A 14,175-nucleotide genomic window follows, 5' to 3' on the forward strand; every position below is an offset into this window, starting at 1 on the left:
ATATGCATATTCTGGCCTTGTCTTGTTAACTGTGTGTATGCAGGTTGGAGTAAATACATATAAAGCAAGGAAATAGGGGCCCATGGGATTGGAGAAGTAGAAATTAACGGAGGAGGATGCGAAAGACAATAGAAAAAAATGGGAGAAGAATTTTGGGAGTGAGCCAAATATTCTTGAGCAAAAGAGGCTCAAGATAGGGGGACAGGGAGAAAGAGGGATCAACCAAGTGATATATAAAATCCCAAAAGAAATCCATCACAGGAGATGACAGATTTAATCATGAACATCACTGTGTCTTGAGTCCTGGACTACAATGTGAGCAGGGTGAAAGTTCAACAAGACTTGCTGTCACTTCTACTGAAGTATTTTCTTTCCCAGTCTCCTTCCCTCCTTGGGAATTATCTTCTTTTTTTATAGAAATTCCCCTGGATATATGGGCAATAAACTGATTTCATTTTCAGGAGTGGTGCAAACTTTTCAAATTTAGAGAAAAGATGAGGGAAACTGGGTAAGAAGATGTGAAACTAGTATTATGTCAGAAGGTAATTCCAACTATTTCTTTGGGAATTGCTTCTTGAAACACAGCAACAACAACAAAAATAATACAGTACAACCTCTAATAATGTTTTCATTGTTTTTCATTTCCTCTATTTATAAACAAGCCCTGTCTTATCTTTCACTTGTAAAATATGCAGAGCAAAATTGGCCATGCGATTTCATACACATACTCTCCTGCACAATTTTGCTGTTGAGCTCAGATGAGCCACACCTATGTACAAATGTAAGTCAAGCTTTGTCTTCTGAAAACTGTAGTTGAGAATCTGAGACTTGAGTTCTTTCGTTATATATATATTTTTAAAATGTACTTCTCTCCCTTTTATTTTCTTTCATGAGAAACCTCAGGAAAAGGGCCCTCAGGAACTCTGTCTTCCCAGAGACTGGAGGAAGCAGTAGATAACCTACTCACATAAGGAAGTTGGCACAGTGGCATCGCTGGCCATTGTCCACTCTCAGCTTATAACAGTATTTCCTGTTATTCTGTATTAAGGATTCCTATAGTCCACACACTCAGAACAATGTTCTAGGCTTCACACCAGTATCTGAGCTCATGAAAAAGTATGGCCACCAAGCTAATACCCTCTTTCTAAAATCGAATTATCCCTGAAACTTGTCTTGGAATTAGCTAACTGGCATCATACTTGGTTCAGATTAACCCTGTAATGTCACAAGGAGGGCCAATTCTTAGCTATGCATTAGCTATTTACTGGGGTGGGTAAAACATGAACCACTGAGTTTAAAGGTGAACAAACATGTTTGTTGTCACTAAAACTTGTCTGTGTCTTCTTTTATAAAAATAATCAGTGGAAAATATGCACAAGCATAGTTGCCACAATGTCTCCTTCATTCTCTGAGAAAACCGAGAGGTAACTGCTTTGGTCATGTGAGAATACAGTATTCTGTTCTAAGTGGGTTAAGTGCAAGCTGCATCAGAACACAGAGGAAAGCAAAAATGGGGTGAGGGATGGTTCAGTGATGGGCCGTCCAGTCTTATTTCACAAAAATAACAAGCTAACCCATGGAGAAACTTTCTTTGACAGTCAGTGATTAGCTCAACCAAATATGAGTCTATGAGCCAGCTCCCCAGGCAGCCAGTCACTAAAGTCATTCTGTTTTAACTGTCTCAACTCATGATAACAACCCATCTCAAAAAAAAAAAAAATGCATGTTCTGTGAAAGTAAGCACATGATGTTTATTTATTATTTCCTACGCGATCCTTTCACAGTGGATCAAACAAGTAATCCCTAAACGATAGTTATTGCAATAGTCGCCCATCTAGCCTTTATAGACACAGGGAGAAGAGTTCTACAGAGAACTGGAGAAAATAGCACCCCAGTGGAAGAGAAGGCAAAGACAATGAACACAGTGTAACTTTTCATGGTAGATGGAGATATATTCCAAGTGTCATAGAGTCACGTAAGCAATGACTCTTCTACCACATATCATACAAAAATGGTGTCTGCAGAAACTAAATGTAATGTGTCAAGCTAGACAGTGAGTGTGCCAGGCACTGTGTATAGAAGTAGAATTTGAGCATTCTAGGCTCAATGCAATAATCTGGTAGCATGTGCTGTTCAACACTGTCCAACAGCTGAATCCTGTGAGCACCGCCAGACAGCGGCAGATGAAAGTTGTCAGAGGGAGTACTCTTTTACTACAAAGAAATTCACACTGTCATGATAATTCCAGGAGAATTTGCAAAAAGGATATCAGAAGCTTGAGCAAGTAATGGATATAACTAAATGAAGCACAAATACCAGATGCACAGGAGCCATTCTTGGAACAGGAGACCTAGAGGCTTGTTGGCGGGCATTTCTGTTCTGCCCAGTCTCGCAGCCCTTTAGTCCCAAATATACACACAGAGGCTATATTAACTACAATTGTTTAGCCAATGGTTCAGGCTTCTCATTGGCTAGCTTTCTCTTAATTAGTAACCAATTTCTATTAATCTATGTATTTCCACATGGTCTTGGCTGGTGATGCACAGATGTCTTATTTTCTTGCCAGCTACATGGAGTGCCTTCTGCAACCCACTCTCTGCTTTCCTCTTCCTTGAATTTTCCTAATCTGGTACCTCTATCTATAATTCTAGCCTGGCTACATCCTGCCTCTCCATTGCCCCAAACAGCTTTATTCATCAACCAATAAGAGAAACATATTCATAAGATATGTAAGGATGTTCCCCATCAGAGGCTCCATGAAATGGGCATCCCAGGTTGGGAAACCCAGAAGCCTAGACCCATTAAATTGTCCTGAAGCCAAACACATGGCCAGCTTGCAGTTGACAGCCACATGTGTGCTCCAAGGTAGCTCTGAATGTAGCTCAACACAGAATAATAAAGTGAATGTATTGTCTGAGTTTTTGTTAGCTCTCTGACAAGAATTTTGTAAGGTTGTGTCATAACTCCAAAGATTGGACACAACTTGGCCCTAAAGGATACTTCATGTACTAAAGCAAATGAAGAACAGGCTAATGAGACAGGATTGGAACAGAAGTGTGACTCTCATGAATAGATGGGACCTGATGTTTCAGCTTTGGGTGATTCAACAGTAACAGAATGATATCAGGAGTGACTTTAGTCTAGGATGGCAGAAGAAATTGAACAGTTACTATAATGCATAGCAAAGATGAGTGGGAACCCATGGTCCTGATACACCATGAACGTCTGATATGATATTCGAAGAAATGTAGAATTGCTTTCTTTATATAGTTGAAAGAAACCCAGGCTTGACTAACATGAGCCCAAAGGAAATCACTTAAGAAAAGACTGGGATCCCTTGCCTAGGATTTAGATGTAGCTGAGTATTTCACTCACAGATGAAAGGCAACTAAGTCTCCAATTCCCAAGACAAAGGACACCACAGTAACAAGATAGTAAGCACGTAAAATCTCCTTGGTTTTTCTTTTTTTCTTTTTCTTTTTCTTTTTCTTTTTTTCTTTTGGCTGTTGCCTCCAAAGTGGCTAAAATTACATAGTGGTTCAGAGGCATGTACTATGAATCCTACCACAGTAAGGAAAGTAAATTAAAACTCTACACACTTCCCAGGCAAGAGAGCAAATTAGGATAAGATTAAAATGTACAGTACTCTATATACAGAGAATGACAGAGACGAAGAGCCACTCAGCAGCTCAGCGTTAAAGAGGCTTCAGTTAGCTTGATAAGAGGAGTATGAATCATGCTGTAAGAGAAAGACTAATGGTTCTCATCCTGTGGGTCACAACCACTTTGGAGATCCATATCATATATCCTACAGCGATAACAGAGAAGTCAGGGAAAGACAATCTAAAATGAAGATTACAAAGATAAGGAATTGGGGCTGGAAATGTAGCTCAGATGTTAAAAGCACATACTGTTTTTGCAGAGGGCTGGAATTCCCAGCATCCAAACTGGGCAACTCATAACTACCATTAACAACAGTTCTAGAGAATCCAGTACTTTCTTCGGGTTGTTGAAGTACTACTACATTTACATGCACAAGAACACACACACACACACACACACACACACACACACACACACGAACATGAATACACACACACACTCATACACAGTCAATTAAAACAGTAAAGAATTGAAATGGTCACTTATGTCTGTTTTGATATCATTAATAAAGACTGAAAATAACTATGAATGACAAGGGTGTTTTAATGTACATTTCTCCACATCCACTCCAGCACAAATTGTCATTGGTGTTTTTTTTTTTCTTTTTATTTTAGCCATTCTTACAGATGCAAGATAGTATCTCAGTGTTGTTTTGATTTGCATTTCCCTGAGGCTAAGGATGTTGAGCATTTTAAGTGTCTTTCAGACATTTTAGATTCCTCTATTGAGAATTCTCTACTTAGTTCTGTACCCCACTTTTTAATTGGATTATTTGTTGTTTTGGTGACTAGCTTCTGTAGTTCTTTGTATATTTTGGACATCAGCCCTCTATTAGATGTGGGGCTAGTGAGGAACTTTTCCCATTCTGTGGGCTGCCATTTTGTCTTGTTGACTGTGTCCTTTGCCTTAGAGAAGCTTCTCAATTTCACGAGGTCCCATTTATTAATTGTTGATCTCAGTGTCTATGCTCCTGGAGTTATGTTCAGGAAGCGGTCTCTTGTACCAATTCATTCAAGGGTACCTCCCACTTACTCTTCTAAGAGGTTCAGTGCGGCTGGATTTTTATTGAGTTTCTTGGTCCATTTGGACTTAAGTTTTGTTCATGGTGATAGATATGAAATTATCTGTAATCTTCTATTCACCAGTATCCAGTCATGCCATCATTTGTAGAAGATGCTTTCTTTTTTAATTGTATAATTTTAGATTTTTTGTCAAAAATCATATGTTCTTAGGTGTGTGAATTAATAACAGGGTCTTCAATTTGATTCCAATGGTCTACCTGACTTTTTTTTCCAATATCAAGATGTTTTCAGGACTATAGCTCTATAAATAGAGCTTAAAGTCAGAGATGGTAATGCCTCCTGAAGTTCTTTTATTGTACAGGGTTGTTTTGGCTATCCTGGGTCTTTTGTTTATCCATATAAAATTGGGTATTGTTCTTTCAAGGTCTGTGAAGAATTGTGCTGATATTTTGATTGGTATTGAATTGAATCTGTAGATTGCTTTTGGCAAGACTGCCATTTTTACTATGTTGATCCTACCTATCTGAGATCATGGGAAGTCTTTCAGTTTTCGGGTATCTTCTTTAATTTCTTTCTTTAGAGACTCGAAGTTCTTGTTATACAAGTCTTTCAATTATTTGGTTAGAATTACCAGAAGATATTTTATGCTGTTTGTGGCTATTGTAAAGGGTGATATTTCTTTGTTTTCCTCCTCAGTCCATTTATTGTCTATATAAGGTACAGCTAATGATTTTTTTTTTTATTTTAGTTAATCTTGTATCCTGCTACATTGCTGAAGGTGTTTATCAGTTGTAGGAGTTCTCTGGTAGAATTTTTAGGGTCACTTATGTAAACTATCATATCATCTGCAAATAGTGAAAGTTTGACTTCTTCCTTTCCAATTTGTGTCCTCTTGGTGTCCTTTTATTATCTTATTGCTCTAGCTAGAATTTCAAGTACAATATTGAAAAGATATGGAGAGAGTAGAAGGCCTTGTCTTGTTCCTGATTTTAAAGAAATCGTGTTGAGTTTCTCTCCTTAGTTTGATGTTGGCTGTTGGTTTGCTGTATATTGCTTTTATCATGTTTCGGTATGTTCCTATTATCCCTAATCTCTCCAAGACCTTTATCATGAAAGGGTGTTGGATTTTGTCAAAAACTTTTTAAACATCTAGTTAGAAAATCATGTTGTTTTTCTTTTTTAGTTTGTTTATATGGTAGATTACATTAATGAATTTTCATATGTTGAACCATCCCTGCATCCCTGGAATGGAGCCTACTTGGTCATTGTGGATGATTTCTCTGATGTGTTCTTGGTTTCAATTTGCCATTATTTTAATGAGTATTTTTTTCATCAATGTTCATGAGGGATATTGGTCTGTAGTTCTCTCTCTTAATTATGTTTTCGTGTGGCTTGGGTACCAAGGTAATTGTGGCATCATAAAAAGGAGTTTGGAAATGACTCTTCTGTTTCTATTTTGTGGAATACTTTGAGAAGTACTAGCTGTTATTTAAACTTCTGGTAGAATTCTGCACTGAAACCATCTGGCCCTGGGAGTTTTTTGGTTGGAAGACTTTTGATGACTGCTTTTACTTCATTAGAGGTTACAGGTCTATTTAAATTGGTTGTCTGTTCTTGATTTAATTTTAGTAAGTGATATCTATCCAGAAAAGTGTTCATTTATTTTAAAATTTCAATTTTGTGGAATACAGGTTTTCAAAGTATGACCTTATGATTCTCTGGATTTCCTCAGTGTCTAGTGTTATGTCCCCCCTTTCATTTATTATTTTGTTAATTTGCATGTCCTCTCTCTTCCTTTTAGTTAGTTTGGATAATGGTTTGTCTAATTAGTTGACTTTCTCTAAGAGAAACTCCTTGTTTCATTGAACCATTGTATTATTTTATTTGTTTCTACTTTATTGATTCAATTTGATTATTTCTTGGCATCTACTCCTCCAGAGTGAATTTGCTCTTTTTTGGTTCTAGAGCTTTCAGGTATTCTGTTAATTCTCTAGTGTGACTGTTGTCCAGTTTCTTCAGGAAGGCACTTAGTGCTATAACCTTTCCTCTTAGTATTGCTTTCAAAGTGTCACGTAAGTTTGACTATGCTGTGTCTTTATTCTCATTTTATCCTAGGAAGTGTTTAATTTTTTTCTTTATCTCTTCCTTGACCCAGGTATGGTACAATTGCCCATTGTTCAATTTCCATGAGTTTTTAGGGTTCCTGCAATTTGTGTTGTTGTTAAATTCTAACCTTAAGGCATGGTGATCCAGTAAGATAAGTGGTTTATTAGAATGTTTTTATATCTGTTGAGGTTTGTTATATTGCAGATTATGTAATCAATTTTAGAGAATCCTCCATGTGGCTCTGAGAAGAAGGTATATTCTTTGTGTTTGAAGGAATGCTCTATAAATTTCTGTTAGACCAAATTGGGTCATAACTTCTGTTAGTTCTTTTGTTTCTTTGTTAATTTTCTGTCTGGTGGTCCTGTCTAGTGGTGAGAGTGGGGTGTTGAAGTCTTCCACTGTGTGTGAGGTTTTATATGTGATTTGAGTTTTAGTAATGTGTCTTTTACAAATTTGGGTGCCTTTTTATTTGGTGAACATATGTTCAGAATGAGACTTCATCTTGATGGATATTTCCTGTAATGAATAGGAAATGACGTTCTTCATCTCTTTTGATCGACTTTAGCTTGAGGTCTATTTGATAAATATTAGGATTGCTATACCAGATTGTTGCTTGGGTCCATTTTATTGGAAATTCTTTTCCCAACCCTTTACTCTGAGGTATCATTTGTCTTTGAAGTTGAGGTGTGTTTCCTGTATGCAGCAGAAGGATGGGTTCTGTCTCTGTATTTATTCTGTTAATCTGTGTCTTTTTATAGGTGAGTTAAGACCATTAAAACTGATGGATATTTATGACTATTGATTCTTGTTTGTTCTGTTGGTGGTGGTGGTATTCTGTGTGGATCCCCCTCCCCATTTTTTCTTTTGCTTTTTTTTTCTTTTTGTTTTTGGTAAAGTGGAATTATCTGTTGCTCATGTTTTTATGAGTGTAATTAACTTCTTTGGGTTGGCGTTTTCCTTCTACTACTTTCTGTAGGGCTGGATTAGTGGATATACATTGTTTAAATCTGGATTTGTCATGGAATATCTTGTTTCTCCATCTGTAGTGATTGAAAGCTTTGGTGGGTTTAGTAGACTGGGATGGTATTCATGATTTCATAGTGTTTGTAGACTATCTCTCCGGGACCTTCTGGCTTTCAGAGTTTCCGTGGAAAAGTCAGGTGTAATTCTGATAGGTCTGCCTTTATACTGTACTTGGCATTTTTCCTTGGCTGGTCTTAATATTCTTTATTCTGTATGTTTGGTGTTTTAATTATTATGTGGTGAGGGAACTTTTTTGGTGGTCCATTTAACTTGGTGTTCTGTAAGTTTCTTGAATATGTTTTCTGCACCTGTGAGGTGTGTTTCTCCACCTTCTTCTATACCTATTTCATGACCTTCCCGTGGTGTCCCATATTTCCTGGATATTTTATGTTAGGAATTTGTTGGACTTCAGTTTTTTTGTTTGTGGATGAATCTATTTCTCCTAGTATATGTTCAAAGTCTGAGATTGCCAGCATTCCCTCAGACTGTTTTTTTTTTTTTTTTTTTTTTTTTTTTTGCTCTATTTCAGCTTTCAAGACTTACACTGTTTGAATTGTTTCTTCACTTGTTTGGTTGTTTTTTCTTGGTTTTCCTAACTTTCTTTAAGAGATTTGTTTACTTCTCATATTTTTGGTTTGTATTTTCCTCCATTTCTTGAATTTTTGTTTGCTTTTTCTTTCATTTCTCTAAGGAACTTTCTCATTTCCTCTTTGAGGGTCTCTATCATCTTCATAAAGTTGTTTGTAAGTGTAAAGGAATGTTCCACAGCATGGTGTCTCTTTGTGGTAGAACACTTGACTACTATCTATAAGGCTCTGAGCTGGATTTCCAGTATGACAAAAATGTATGACAAGCCAGTAGGCTTTGAAGATTTAAAGACAATAGTGGGTTTACTTTAAAGTCTGTTTGGCTTGAATATGCAAGTACTTTGCCCAGGTATGCCTGCTTCCTTGGAACTATGGCAGAATGATTTCCATAACAGGTGAAGTTACTTCTTTTAGTCCCAGTTTCAGAGGTATCTGTCTAATTTGGCAGGAGAGAGCATGGGAGGGCAGTTCACAACCCAGTGGTCAGGAAAGAGAGAAGTGGGAACACAAGAAGGAGGTAGTATAAGGTATAACCCTAAGGACACTGCCTTCCTCCAGAAACCCTAGGTCTGACTTCTCACCAGTCCCCAGCAACACTACCATGCTGTACATCCCCCATGCTGCACCTCCACGTTAGCCAAGCTATGCACACAGCAGAGCAGCATGCAATTTAAAAAGTCCAAGCCTTAGTACCCATTGAGACTTTTATCTTTCATGTAAAGATATGGTTCTTTCCTCAAAAAGTGCAATCAGCCATGTTAAATCAGTGCTATGGTTTATAGCTTACTAATTTACCTTGTTCCTAAGATATTGATTCATGTGTCACTATGCTAAGTAGTGTTTTCATTAAAATACTTCTGGTTAAAATGGGAAGAAGTTTGAATTTTGAAAAAAAATATGAATTAGTTTTTGGGCCTGGGGAGATAGCTTGGTGTGTATGCCTATTTGCTGCAAAATAAGCATGAGGTACAGAGTTCAAACCCAGGACCCATATTGAAAATACACACAGGATTTGCTGTACACCCTGGAAATCTATATTTGTGGAAGAGAGGCAGATTCCAAAGGCTTGCTAGCATCCTATTTGAATTAGCAGTTCAGTGAGAGACCCTGTCTTAAGGTGGAGATACACCCTCAGAAGAAGACACCTAATGTCCTCCTCTGAGCACATATGCACATATACAAGAACTCCACATGCACATGTACCGGAATATGCCCCAGCATGTTCACATGCATAACAGCACACATGCACACACGTGCACACTCACACACAAACATACACTCACATGCACATACACACACGCTCACTCATGCATGCACATGCACATGCACGCACAGGTGCACATGCACACACACATGCACACGTGCATGCACGGGCACACATACGCGCATACACGCACACACTCACATGCACACTGGTTTCTTATTAGAGTGTTTGAGAAATAACTGTAAAAGACCTAGCATACTATGAAGCTTGATGAAAATATGACTAAACAATGACAGGCACCAACCGCAGGAGCAACTAACAGAAAAGCAGAATGTTTGGAAACTTTCTCATATATCAGAACTTTGTCTCATGGATTGCATTTCAGATAATAGTCCCACAGAGTTCAAACTCAATAATACCCATTTACGGTTATGATGTTTGTCACCGTTTCATACACATTTAAGTACAGCCTCAAGTCATAATTTAGTGTTTTGTCTGAATGAGAACTGGATTATCTCAATGTGAGAAGCATTTTGGTTCTCTTGGCAACCATTCTTTAAAATAATGTAATCATATTATAAACAATGTGCTGAAAAGTAACATAATAAGGTATTATAATGTTGGTATGGCAACTGGAACATTTCTGTTTAAACACCCATGGATCTATAATTTTAAATCACACCTAAGTAACAAAGACTGTATAGCTAGGTAATCAATCCGTATTCAGTCATTTTTTTATTCATACTTGAGTACTGCTTGCTTACCCTTTATACTTAATATATCATTTATCCAATATGATTTTTTGAGCAATTACAGCATTCAAAACTTTAGGATGGAACAGATGACAAATTGGTCCCATTTCCTGAAGACTTGTTTTCCATCCTTTTTAAACTAAGCCACAGTAAAGCAGAAATTCTTCAACTCTTTGGACAGGTCATGATCTCCCTAACATAAAAAAAAATGCATCTCCAGTGTTCACACCATGAACCCAACACATCAATTAGTTTTGCCCCCCAAAATTTCTCCCCTGAGGCAAATGCACCAAACTCAGCAAAAGGAAGAGGAAAGAGATAGAGAAGGAGCAGGAGGAAGTAGAGGATGAGGAAGTAGGAGGAGAGAACAAGGAGAAGAAGGAGGAAAAGGAAGAGGAAGAGAAGGCTTTTTACTGTGATATGCACTAAAAACATAGTAAAAACATGGGTTTTTTCTCTGAAATTCTGACTTTACTGGGTTTTTCATTTTACCTGTCAGTTCTGAGGCTGGAGAGAATCTATGTGGCAACTTGTAATTTTTCTGAAAGCATGCCTTCTCCCTGTGGCATGGCTATGGAGAAGAAGAATAATTTATCCTGAGCAGTGAGACAATGGGCTCCAGCTTGATCCTGTCGCCGTCGGGGTGCTGTCAAGTTCTGTCTCCCTACTGATACCTGTGTCTCTTTTCAAATTAATTTCACAGCCTGTGGTGCAGTGTTAATATTACGACTCTCTTTCCAGATACTTAATCTTAGCATTCCTGGGCCCTGATGGATCAAAACTAATCATTAGAAACAATACAACCTTGAGTGTCTTCTCTGAAATGACACAAAGCATCTCAGTATTGAAATGGTATAAAATGACCTTAGTCATGAGCCTATCATATTTTTGAGGCTTGACTAATAGTTTAGCATGTAAAATTTGGTTAATTTTCTATATATATATAGACGGAATGCATACTTTACAGTTATGCTTTAATTAATTCACTATTGTTGGGCATGTTTTTAATGTTCTCTGTATCTTTCTTACCTTTGCCTGTTGAAACAGAAGAAATTTAAAGGACAGCTCTAAATCTCAAATCATCTTAGGTTTGTTAATTCTGTTATTCTTTGCTTTGTTGCTTTAAATTCTACTGCATGTTTGATATGGGAAATTTCAAATCGTTTATCATAATAAGTTATATTCCCTTTATTCTGAAGGAATATTACATAAAGCATGTTTTAAGACAACAAAATATCAAATACAGTAATATATAAGGTAGAGAGGAAGTCACAACTGAAATTACAAAAATCTAAAACCCATACAATATCATCCAGAAGGCTGTGTCTATACAGGCATTTGCTGCCGAGCCTGACAACCTGAGTTTGATCCCAGGACCCACATGCTGGAAGAAGAGATCCAGATCCTCCCACCTCAAGCTTTCCTAAATTTCCACATACAGGAGTGGCAAGTACCCTTTCATACACACACACACACACATACACACACACACATACACACACACACACACACACACACACACACACATAAATGTAATAAAAGGTAAAAGAATGCATAGCAACATTTTATTATATAGTTAAAGCAATAACTTAAAGGAGGTTTATAATTTTAAATTATCATTTAATTTAATGAGGGATAAGATTCATCACGGTGTCATATCGACTTATGTCTTCATTGACAACAACAACAACAGCTGCATTATTATGTACTGGTTATTGTACAAATATTTCACATGCCTTATTTCCTTTAATCCTATAAAGAAATAACTACTATTTTTCCATCCTATGAGTATGAAAAGCTGAAATTAATGGTTATATAATTGGCCAGAAATCAAATGAAGGCACCATGACTTTAAGGACTGCATTTCTAGCCAGGCATTTTACACATAGTTCCCATGTTTATGTGCATACAATACACACTCAAGAGGGAGTTAGCCTTTTCATTCCCTTGGAGTTGCACCAGAAGCTGACCTATATGAACACCTTTCAGAATGTTTATTACTGCCAGCAAGACCTCTCTGGCTATGCTGCTTTCAGTGTCTACTGATCTTCATGCATTTTTAATATGTAGGAATGTTCCATGTCTTTGTCTTTTCTTGAAGAGGGATGCTGCAGAAAGATATGTCTATGGGAGAAAAGCACACAGCAAATGAAATGCCACTAATCCTGCAAAATGTTGTTTTCAGAGGATTTAGCTTTATTTTCATTGTAATAGTAGTTTACTCATTGGAAGGAATTGGGTAGATCCAATTAGTCCCCAAAAAAGGAAATCTAGGTCACTTTCAAGCTTATATAGCCTACAAGTTAGGTAGGTAGTCAACATGTTGAACCACTTAGCTTCAATAGCCTAGTGTGGGACACACCAATATTTACATATGAATTAAAAGGTATAAATGTAGACTCCTAATGATCAATGAAGCAGTATTTCTTATTGACGGCCAACTATTTGAAATAAAATAAATTGCAGTTGATGGCTCAAAGGTTAAGAGCACTAGCTGCTCATACAGAGGTCCTGAGTTCAATTCCCAGCAACCACATGGTGGCTCACAACCATCTACAATGAGATATGGTGCCCTCTTCTGGAGTATAGGGATAACATTGTATACATAATAAATCTTGAAAAAAATAAAATAAAATGCAGTCCCTAATCATTCCTTGCAGCTTCAGCCTGTTTGCTTTTCTCTGGAAACTGAAAGGCCTGTGTTTACCTTCTACTCACCAATGAAACACTTAGGACACAATTCACTTGATTTTGTTTGCCCTGATGGTTTACCTATCCAATAGTCTTCTCTCCAGAGATGCTTTCCATTTCAATGGTCACATTTGTCAATGTGTTTGGGTAGAGTAAATACGGATGTGGCGGGGGGGGGGGTGTTGACAGAAATTGTTTTTCTTGGACTTGAAGAAAAACTCCCATCCCTAGGACATTGGGAACAGGGTGGAGATTTCTGAGCCCTTCATTCTTATGTAGTATCCTCAGAAACCTACTGTTGGAAACCAATTATTTTCAGTTAAACAGTTTCTCCTTTTTTAGTACAATGTCTTCATAGTATGCACCACTGTATATGGTTTATAAACTGAGGAGTGTGACAAATCTTCCATTTATAGTCAACAATGCCTGTTGAACACATTGATGGGGTTAAATTCTCAGTCTAAAAGATTCAACATAAAACTGTGCTGGCTAGTTTTATGTTAACTTCACACATGCTAGCTAGAGTCATCAGAAAGGAGGGAGCCTCAGATGAGAAAATCCTCTCATATAACTGGGCTGTAGGCAAGACTCTGGGGCATTTTCTTAATTAGTGATTGATGGAGGAGCCATTCCTGAGCTGATGATCCTGAGTTCTATAAGAAAGCTGGTTGAGCAAGTTATGATAAGCAACCTAGGGGGCAGCACCCCTCCATGACCTCTCTCTCCATCCCTGCTCTGTTTGACTTCCTGTCCTGATTTCCTTCAATGATAAACAGTGTGACTGTTTCCTCCCCAAGTTACTTTTGTCATGGTGTTTCTTCACAGCATTAGTAACCCTAGCTAGAACAGGCTCCCTTCTGGAATGACTGTCTCAAGATGATCAAACTCATCTTAGTCCTCACCACTCATGATTTGGCTGCTAGCTCAATGAAAAATAGCCCGGGGAATGTAACATAAAACTGTGTCTTCCTTAGAAACCATAATTATTTTTAATATTTTTCTGCTTCTTCTGTTCCTTGTGTTCCATATAGGTAAATGAGAGCCTTGCACCACTTAAGAAAAAGCAACAAAAATTGTGTGTAATCGTTTTCAGTAAAATCTAAGAAATTTGAAATTGAGAGTTTATT

This window comes from Phodopus roborovskii, unplaced genomic scaffold (genome assembly GCF_943737965.1).
Source record: "Phodopus roborovskii unplaced genomic scaffold, PHOROB, whole genome shotgun sequence".
NCBI lineage: Eukaryota > Metazoa > Chordata > Mammalia > Rodentia > Cricetidae > Phodopus > Phodopus roborovskii.